Source organism: Salvia hispanica, chromosome 6 (genome assembly GCF_029641045.1).
Source record: "Salvia hispanica isolate PSC_SH4W2 chromosome 6, Shi_PSC_v1, whole genome shotgun sequence".
Lineage (NCBI taxonomy): Eukaryota > Viridiplantae > Streptophyta > Magnoliopsida > Lamiales > Lamiaceae > Salvia > Salvia hispanica.
The window spans coordinates 36,652,829-36,663,692 of NC_142697.1; positions in this window are offsets into that span (position 1 = coordinate 36,652,829).

Genomic DNA, 10,864 nt, shown 5'->3' on the forward strand with positions numbered 1-10,864 from the left:
GAAGTATTATTTTGATGACATATGATTAATCTCTAATTTTAGATATTGTAAAGTAAATTGCTACTATCATTCGCAATTATCATGTGAGACTAATTTTCGATTAAAGAATTGGCAGTTTCGTGAAAGCTAGGTATATTTTTTGACGTAGACAAATCGATTCTCTAACGTCTATGTAGACTAGTATAAATGATGTAGTTTTTGACGTTTTAATCAATTTTAGAGTTTTTATTTTCAAGAGTTAACTTCAAAAATGGTCCCTGGACTATGGGTTTATCTCGCTCATAGTCCCTGGATTTTAAAAATATCGCCAATAGTCCCTGAACTAAGGGTTTATCTCAAAATTGGTCCTTTTGGCCTTTTTTTGTACGAAAATGCCCTTTTAGGGGGTTTTGAGAATTTTGGGCAATTTGGTCTTTTTACATTGTTAACATTTTAAATCTGATATTATTTCAGTTATGTACTAAATTTGATATTATTTCAAAATTATCATTCTTCTTCCATTTTGTCATCCTTCACTTTCTTTTTTTATTTCAATTTTATATTTAATTTTATAAAATTAAATTTTAATTTTAATTTTTAAATATCAATAAAAATTTTAATGAAACTATTAATTCATGGACACTATAAATATTGATTAAAACTATTAATTTTTATTATTTAATATAATATTCAGCTGAATTGAAGAAGTACACACAAATAATATTAATCATGATGGAAAAATAAGACCTATTCTATTTAGCCTTCGTTCGGTTGTTATAATTGCTTGTGATTGAATATTATGAAGTTGACTAAAAATTTGATCCTACTAAAAATTTTATATAGGAGTATTTTTGTTGAAAATTACTACCTCTGTCCCTGAAAATTTGATACAGTTTACCATTTCGGTCCGTCCCTGAAAATTTGATACACTTCACTTTTACCATTTTTGATAGTGGACCCCATATTCCACTAACTCATTCCTACTCACATTTTATTACTCCCTCCGTCCCAAGATAAGTGACTTGTATTCCTTTTGGGGGTGTCCCATTATAAATGACCTATTTCCATTTTTAGCAAAAAGTCATCTCTCTTACTTTATTCTCCACCTACTTTATTCTCTCTTCTCTCCTCTACTTTTCCCTCTCTCATACTTTACTCTCTCCACTTTAACTTATTTAAATACCATTCCTTAAATCCCGTGCCCAAAAGAAGTAGGTCACTTATCTTGGGACGGAGGGAGTATAAAACTAATACTTTAAAAGTAGGACCCACATCCCACCAACTTTTTCAACTCACTTTCCATTACATTTCTTAAAACCCGTGTCGGGTCAAAGTCTAGCAAATTTTGAGGGACGGAGGTAGTACTAGTAAATTTTGATTGTTTTCGAATTAATAAACAAAAATTATATTAGTCTTACATTAGATGCATATTTATTTCAGAATAAATCGTGTTATATGATATATTTATGATTAAAGCTATTAAATATTGATTAAAACTAAGTCGTTGTCATATTGATTAAATATTATACACTTTCAAATATTGATTATGACTATTAATTTTTTTTATTTAATAATTTTTGTAATTAAAAAAATTTATTGATATTTAAAAATTAAAATTTAAAATTTTGTAAAATTAAATCTAATATTGAAATAAAGAAACAAAGTGAAGGATGACAAAAGGGAAGAAGAATGATAATTTTGAAATAATATCAAATTTAGTACATAACTGAAATAATATCATATTTAGGGTGTGTTTGATAGCATAAGTTGGAAAATGCTAGAGAAGAAACTATGTCAGAAAATAATCGAAATTATGTTGGCTTTTCTTTTTCTCGGTTATTGTTTGATACCTTAGGAAATGTAAGTGTCTTAAATAGCACTCAAGTTTGATACCCACTCAAGTTTCTTAAACAGCCAATTAGAGAGATAAATTCGTAGTAATTGAAATTGATGTCTTAAATTCGTGTGGTGTGGTGTGGTGCTGCGCCTCCATGACCGAAAAGCAGAGAGGAAAAGGGAAGAGATGGTGTAGTGATGCTACAATTCCGACGGGAAATCAAAGAGCAAAGGGGAAGTGGTGCTGCAAATCTAACCAATTATCAAAGAGAGAGAGAGGGGGAAGAGAAGTTTGTGAACTCTGCAGATCTGAACGAAATGAAAGAGAGAAAGGGAAGAGAAAGATGATAGAGAAGAGAGAATTGAGCATGAGAGGGATAATTTTGGAAGGCACTTTAGTTTCTTGACCCAAATTTGAAAGCTGGAAAACAAACCTCAGCTTCTTCAACGATAAGTTTCGTCCGAAATAGTGGTTTACATTCTTGGGCCTTTGCGGGCAGGGTTATTTCGCGGGCTTCTGCTCCAAAATTGAAAATGTATCAAACATTAGAAAAGCCTAGGAAAGGGGTCTTTTTCTTGGTTTTCCTTGGCTATCAAACACACCCTTAAAATGTTAAAAGTGTAAAAAGACCAAATTGTCCAAACCCCTCAAAACCCCTCAGAAGGGCATTTTCGTACAAAAAAAAAACAAAAGGACCAATTTCGAAATAAACCCTTAATTCAGGGACTACTGACGATATTTTTAAAATCCAGGGACCATTTTTATAGTTCACTCTATTTTTAATTTGCGTCATCGACGTTTGAAGTTTAGAGCTTCATTATTTGGGATTTGCAACCGCATTTCAAGACTAGTCAACTACAGTTGTTGCAACTCATTGTTGGGTAGAAGCCGCATTAAGGTTCACAACTCCCAAAACGGCAATTCGGACATTCACATAAATAGGGGCGTGATCAAATGAAAACTCTAAATATTGTACAAACTCAAAACTGTGATCTGGACCATTCAAAACTATGATCTGGACCATTGAAAAATGTCAATAGATCACAAAAAAATATCAACAGGAAAATGTCAATAGAATTTCAATGGTAGTCAATGATTGATGTTGTGTTGATATTGTATTGACATTAAAATCTTGAAATTTTACACTGTGTTGATATTGTATTGAAACTGTGTTGAAAAGTTTTGAGTTTGTACAATATATAAGTTTGCATTTTATCACTACCCCACATAAATACATAATTACCATGGTTTGAAAGTTATTGGAATATTGTCAAAAATAAATCAAAAGTTATTATTGAAGTGATTTTTCCCAATTATAAAATACATGACACTTTAAAAACTATTTGTTACAAATCACAAAATATTGATCTAAATTGCAAAAATTTAAAGTTTGGATCTAAGGTAGACTAATGTATGCCCAAGATTGCGATTTAATATATGTAACTTCTTGAAATAAATTCAAAAAAGAGCAATATTTCAGTAAACGGAACATGAATAGTGTTTGAACCCATACCATATGAATTCAACAAAAAGATTTCAAACCCACCGTCCATTTTCGTTCTGACTTCATAATTTTGATTTCTAAGCTTATGACCAATTGATCCTCTTCATATTCTTAGTTTCCAAAGTCAACAAATTTTATCTATTTAAGTAGTAGTAGTACTTTTTTTCTCAGAAGAAAACTTTTACAGAAGTCGTTCTAAGAAGGTTATTCTGCTTGTTTTAAGTTTCAAATATTCAAAAGTCCATGTATTCATTTTTTTGCTTTCAATAAATTAAGCGTATGGATCTTCCTAGGTAATCCGAATTAGAATAAAGTTTAACTAAACGTCCCACTTTCAATTCTGAAGAAGCATAGATTAAGTTGGTCAAAAGTGATTCAAGCAAAATCCTACATAATATTTGAATAATGTGAGTTGTTGAAGTCTAAAATATTTAATAAAAATGACGACAACATTTACTCTATGTAATTTTTTTAAACATCATCAAGTGTCCCACCTTTTGTATGGAGTATTGTTTTCCAATTGGCCTTTAGGCTTATATTTTAAGTGATGAGGACTATTAACTCAAAAAAGTGGATTAATGTTCAATAGTGGAGTACTAAAAACTAAAAAAAAGTTATACACCTATTTTAATCAATCTGGGCCTGATCATCCATTTCCTGGAAATTTTAACTGGATTATAACCATATGGATTTAGGATTTAAGTCTAGCTGGCTCCAATCTATCGCCCACCCAAACACAATATTAGAGTCCAAGACGCAATTGAAAGAGTTGTACCATGAATTGTCATGTATCAATTGGCATGAATATTTACCTGCAAAATTCGATCAAATGTTTGAAACGAATAACGGAACATGCTTTTCTACTACTGTGTTAAAATTGCTCAACATATAATATTCATCATGAATCTAGATATATAAATATAATTTTGTGTGTTGTTTTCTGTTACATGTCAATAGATGATGATAAAAAAAATTCTAACATGGAGTTTCTTACTGTAGCACTAAAAATAAATTAGCCAGTCGGAAATAATGACAAGCTGCACTCACCGGATTTTCTACCTATTAATAGGTCGTCTCAAGGGGAAATAACTCATTTTTATCCATATTTGGTCCCTTTTCCCCGACACTGAAACATGTAGGCTCGTAGAATTGATGATCGTTTAGAATTAATCATTCAAATTAAGACTATTATTATTATTATTATTATTATTATTATTATTATTATTATTATTATTATTATTGATGTTGTTGTAACAACTAATGTCGCTCTATGTGAGTTGTACTCGCGCTTCGAACGTGGAATAATATCTTTCCACTTTAATAAGTTGGTTTGTAATTTGTACATTGTGGTTGTGATGTTGCACCACACTCAATGACACATTTGACACCACTTATTTTACTTACTCCTTTTCCGTTCTTTTCTTTTTCTTATTAAAAAAATCATCTGATCTCAGCCTAATCAGTTCCCAAATTAATAATGAGATTATTTCCTTTTATTCATCATGAGCCAAATTAAAACTCACAAACCCGACCACCTCCTTAACCCTACACGAAATATTATTTCCCAAATCGACGATTATCATTAAATGACTCCTTATATAATGCGTCCTATTCATGTTATTTAATTGAATAATTGATCGTTATTCTCTATTCTCACTGTCAAATGGCCCACTAGTAGCAGTCGTGGGCCATTAATTCAGTAATGTTAGTGGGCCCAGCATTAGATTTAAAAATAAAAATAAAAAGAAAAAGAAAAAAATATTTTTTAATACTCTCAAAATGAGATACACCTGTATAAATTTCAACATGCATAATGGCCAAGCAGTTGATTTAATATTGGAAAAAATAAAGAAAAATAATATAATTTTTTAATGTTAAAATGAGATACACCTGTGTAAATTTCAACATGCATAATGAGTGGGACAAGCTACAGAGACCCATCATTTATTCATTTCAATAAACTACACAGCTTCCTCATCATTTCTGTCCAATAAAATTATCATCCTAAAATAAGTACTACTAGTATCTTATGTTTATTGTATAATAATGGTATAAATTGTGCAGAAATTGCACCAAAAGTGATCTAGTAGTACATTTTTGTGTTGCACTTGAGTAATTGAGTTGGCATAATGATTTTATATACTACTACAACTACCATCTTTAACACTTGGACCAAAAATATAACACGTGAAAGAATAACAAAGCTCTTTAATGCTCAATTAAATTACAAAGTCATCGAACTTTCAATCAAGGTCACTTAATTCTTGTAGCTCTCGCTTGAAAAAACTCGACGAATGAGCGAAATTTTAAGTGCATTTTAGTAGTTTGCACTCAATTTTAGTATGCAAAATTTCAATTTCAAACTGAATACCAATAATCAGGCATTGGCATCATTACATGCAAAATTATTGTTACTTCTAGCCAAATTTGTGCCAAACTAATTAATTTGCCTCTAGTTTGGTTGTCTATTAATTAGGTACTGTATTTAAGTTTACTAATTATTGCTTCACATCACATGTCAACTGGATCAGGATGTAGTGTGTGTAGTACTAGTACTATTTGATTAGACTTCATATAGAGATATTTTTAGACGCCATGGGAGCTTGTTCATCAATTTGACGTAATTTCATTATAATTTGAAATTTCACTATATAAAATAGTTTACAAAGAAGAAAGATGGAGTGTCATTCTGTTCCAATGTGCGTGTAATATTGTTTGTTTAACAGTTTAAAAACCCTTCGTTATAATTCTAATGACATTCTACTATGATAAAGAGATTCTCTAGTTTTATAAAGTCCCAATCATTTAAGTTTTTCCATTAAATTAACCACTAATTCAAACCCAAAACAATAGTAATAATATAGTACGTACTAAATAAGTAAATACTCCCTCCGTCCTAGATTAAGAGTCACTTTTTGCCATAAAAGTCCGTCCCAATTTAAGAGTCACTTTTAGAATTTTTCATATTTGATCATACAATTTTACCTCATTCTTCATCAAAATTACATAAAAATGTCATTATCTACATTAAAATAAATCAAAACAAAAATCAAAAGTTAAAAGAGACCTACCTTCAACCAACTCCACCATCTCACTTCATTTATTACACTCTTCAACTCTTTCTTAAAATTCGAGTCATAACAATAAGTGATTCCAAATGTGGGACGGAGGGAGTATGTATTATAAGAAAACTAGAGATAAGAAATTTATCATTTCCTTTTCTAGTTTGGTTTTCCATAGAAAATTTTTTCAGTATTTACCATTTTCACTTCAATGAATATTAATGAGATATTGGTCCGATATATTTCTCCTTCAAGTGATATTGAGAAAGAATAAGTAAGCACGAATTTTTCTTTATAAAAAATATTACCTCCGTCCCTCAAAATTTGCTACACTTTGATCCGACACGAGTTTTAAGAAATGTAATGGAAAGTGAGTTGAAAAAATTGGTGAGATGTGGGTCCTACTTTTAAAGTATTAGTTTTATAATAAAATGTGAGTAAGAATGAGTTAGTGGAATATGGGGTCCACTACTAAAAATGGTAAAAGTTAAGTGTATCAAATTTTCGGAGACGGACCGAAATAGTAAAGTGTATCAAATTTTTAGGGACAGAAGTAGTAATAGAAAGAAAAAGGATATAAAAGAATTTTTTTTGTAAAATTCATTTTTGTCATGATATATCTTATCTTATCTTATCTATAATAAAAATGCAGACCTTAGATTGGAATTAATTTCAAAACGTGTTAAAATTATACCAACAAATTATATTACAAAACGACATGCACCGCTTTGGTTACTGAAAGCTATATTCATGCATGACGATTTTATCGGACATGCCAAACTCCATACGGAATTATTCAATTGGAAATTCAAAAAATTTCACCTCTATTTTAACTGAATTCAATGCACAGTTTTGGCTGCTAAATAACTTTTCTCTATAGAGAAAAAAAAACACATCTGAATGCGTTTGACACCAAATTCAAACTCATTTTTAAATATACGTCACACTAAAAAGTAGTTTTACTTTAACCATTCAGACCAAATTCAAATTTTACACCATTTTTAAATTTTTGTCTCACAAAATTTTTGCAGTAGCACCATATTTGGTGTTGTTTCAAAAAAACACCAAAAATATGTTTGAGTTTGGTGTCTGGTTGAATAAGATTTCTACACCAAAACTCATTTATAGAATACGGTTGGAGATGGTCTAAATAACTAGACTAATTGAAATTAATAAAACTTAATTACATATTCATATATCAAATTATATTTATTCAACGTGATTCGCAACATATAGATGCACATCTTTTGCTAAAAATAGGCCTCCGATTTTGATCAGAAAATGAAATTGAAATATTCTCCATATACTAATAAAAATAATTGAATCGAAACTGTGATCGAACTCGGTGAAACGACCAAACCTTGAATAGGATATATTAACCGTAATAATATAAAACCATTAACACCAAGAAAATCCCTAAATATTCAAGCATTAAATTGAAGAACTAAAAACAGCAAAATAATTTATACTACATATTAAAATAAAAAATTTGAAAATAAAGAAAAATTGAGAAATATGAGTTCACGACACGCGCCTTGAAGATGGTGTGATGAAGACACGAATCAAAGACAGGTATCAACGTGTGGCGAGACAGCCACATACCCAACTTGTTTCGGACCCGACGCGCCACCTCACGGATCGCAATCTCGATAAGAAAGCGACGCCCCCCTAAATCCAGCCATACACGTGTCACTCTAAGTGATTAGTTACGTGAGATTTCTCATTTGACTAATCTCCTGGGAACCAATCACGTTCGCGCTTAGTTTGAATTCAATGCTTCCTCAATCCGATAATGTTTTCATAATCCAAGTGGTCCGTTTTGATTTTTGAATTTACATAATTACCCTCCATTATTATATTTACATATCTACCCTCCGTTATGATGCATGAATGATGAGGATGCTGCATTCAACTCAAATCAATTAATCAATGCTAATCTTCAACCGTTGCTGTCCACATTCATTAATGGTCGGTCGGCACTCGGCAGTGTGATACATACTGCATATGCATATCAATATACCATCTCTGCTAAATTAATACAATGAAATGTAGGAAATTAACCTCTAATTTAGGAATAGCTTCCCAAAATGAATGGGCAAAGAAAAGTAATTTAACCAACATGGATGCGGACAGACTAAATGTGTGTAGGATTGTATGAGGGATTAGTATTTATCAATATTTCATTATAGTTAAGTTTCAATTTATGTCTGATTGATTATAGATCGCATAACGACTCAAGATTTGTCAAATAACCTTACAGTACAAAACTATTACTTAAAGAAACTTACCTTTTTTTCATAAAATTAATACAGGTAAACTTTATAGTAGTTTATCACCGATTCAAAATTATTGGGATCATCGACTGCAAATTGGTTTGATATTATCCGCTTTGGATGGAGCTAAGCCCGCACGAATTTGTTTTTGGGTCACCCCAAAAGGTCTCAAACTAATTAGGGATGGATAGATTATATACTAATCCAACTTCCCTCACTATAGGTTTGCACCCAACAAACCTCCCCTCAAATCGAGACCATATCGGGGACACATAGTCAATACATCGAGACATTATGGGCCCGGCTCAAACTAGAGCCAATCCAGGGCCCCACTCGATCATGGTTCATCCAGGCCCGACCCAAAGCCACCTTGGCTCTGATACTAGTTGTTGGGATCATCAACTGCACATTAGTCTGATATTGTTCGCTTTGGATGGATGAAAAGGCCTCAAACTAATTAGGGATGAATAACACTTATATATTAATCCAACTTCCCTCACTCATCCAATGTGGGATATGTTTGTACCCAACAAAAATTAAGAAAACAAAACTCTAAACGCGATTGAATATTTTATAGCAATGTCTTTGTCGATAAATAGACAATACATATAGCTATGAAGGGATCAATTCTAAGTGATTAGGTTCGGTTTGAAGGATACATCCCAGCTTATATTTGGGTCATTGGAATAATTGATTTGAAACCGTAAGGTCACATTTTAATTAGGATTTTAAATAAACTCTTGGATGATTGTGATTTTTTTTCTCCAATACCCCAACGGCCCAACCAAAGTACAACCACCTTAATTGCATGTACACTAGCACAATATTGTAGTACTAATGAATTTCTTGAATGTTGAATATATTTACTTGCAATCAATAGATATTGTGTAGGCTGCCCAAAATCCATGAATTATTTGTGGTTTCAGATCAGGACTAAATTAATGATTTTCGCCTATAGGCTATATACATGGCTATGATCTACTATTAAAGAGGCATTGGGTAGACAGAGTACTATTTACGAGTTTTAGTCAATGTTTATGCAAAGCAAACTACGTTCTATAATCAATAAATTTCCCTTGATTGTATCTTGTCAAAGAATTTAGTTTTCGATTTTGACAAACAAAGAGATATTTCTTTTAAGTACATATTAAAAGTGACGGAGTACCTGTTAATTGGATTAAATTAGAAGAATTCCAGAAAAGCAATTCTTGAGTTTTGACCAAGCTAAGAATTTACTAATAGCGTTTGGCTTTATTTGAACGAATCTAAGGGTGGGGTTTCACATAAAAAATCTCTATTATGCCCCGTAACTGTGTTTGTTAGTAAAAAACAAAATAACTAAATTGATAATGAGTTAATAAAAATATTATATGCATGCATGCTACATACCTTATATGAGCATCGTCCGCGAACATCATTTTCATTTAGCCAATATTAGCATCAAAATAATAAATTGAACTTTGACTTTTATGCAATTTGTAAATTTTAAGATAATAAAATAAAATAAATAATATTGACGTAAATTGCGTAGTAACATAATTGTACGTACATAACCGAACTTTTTAAAACATTTTACGTTGAAGATTGTTTTATAAACATTAATTGTTTTAAAATAAATTTCATACTAATTATTTTGCAACACTTCGTAAATTTTTTAAAATTTTTACTTAAATATTTGAATATTTAAGCAAAAAAATATTTTCATGCTAAATATTTAATTCAAATCAAGCTAGAAATCATGTTACGATTCGACATAAAATTTCTATTATCACTTCTTTCTTATTGCTACATATAATACAATAAATAAAAAACTAATTTTTAATTAAATTCACTTAAATTTAAAAATTTAAAGATATTGTGTACATGTATGTACATTTATCTCTTCTCTATCTTATTATGATATGGAGTATTACACCACAAGAATTTATGTAAGAGCACTCTCAGTGCTCTCTCTAAAAACTCCCTTATTTCTCCCTAACTCCTGCCACATCAGCGCCACATCAATACCAAAATTTATCCCCAGTTTTTAGCCAACTTTTAGCCAACTGCTCCAATGGTTTCTCCCTTATTTCTCCCTAACTCAATATTTCATTTTTACATCATCATTTTTAATATTGTTTAATTTTCCCTACAAATGTGTTTAATAAATAGATTTATAATGAACAATTCATCGTTGTATTAATCATTGGAAAATATAATACAACGAGAA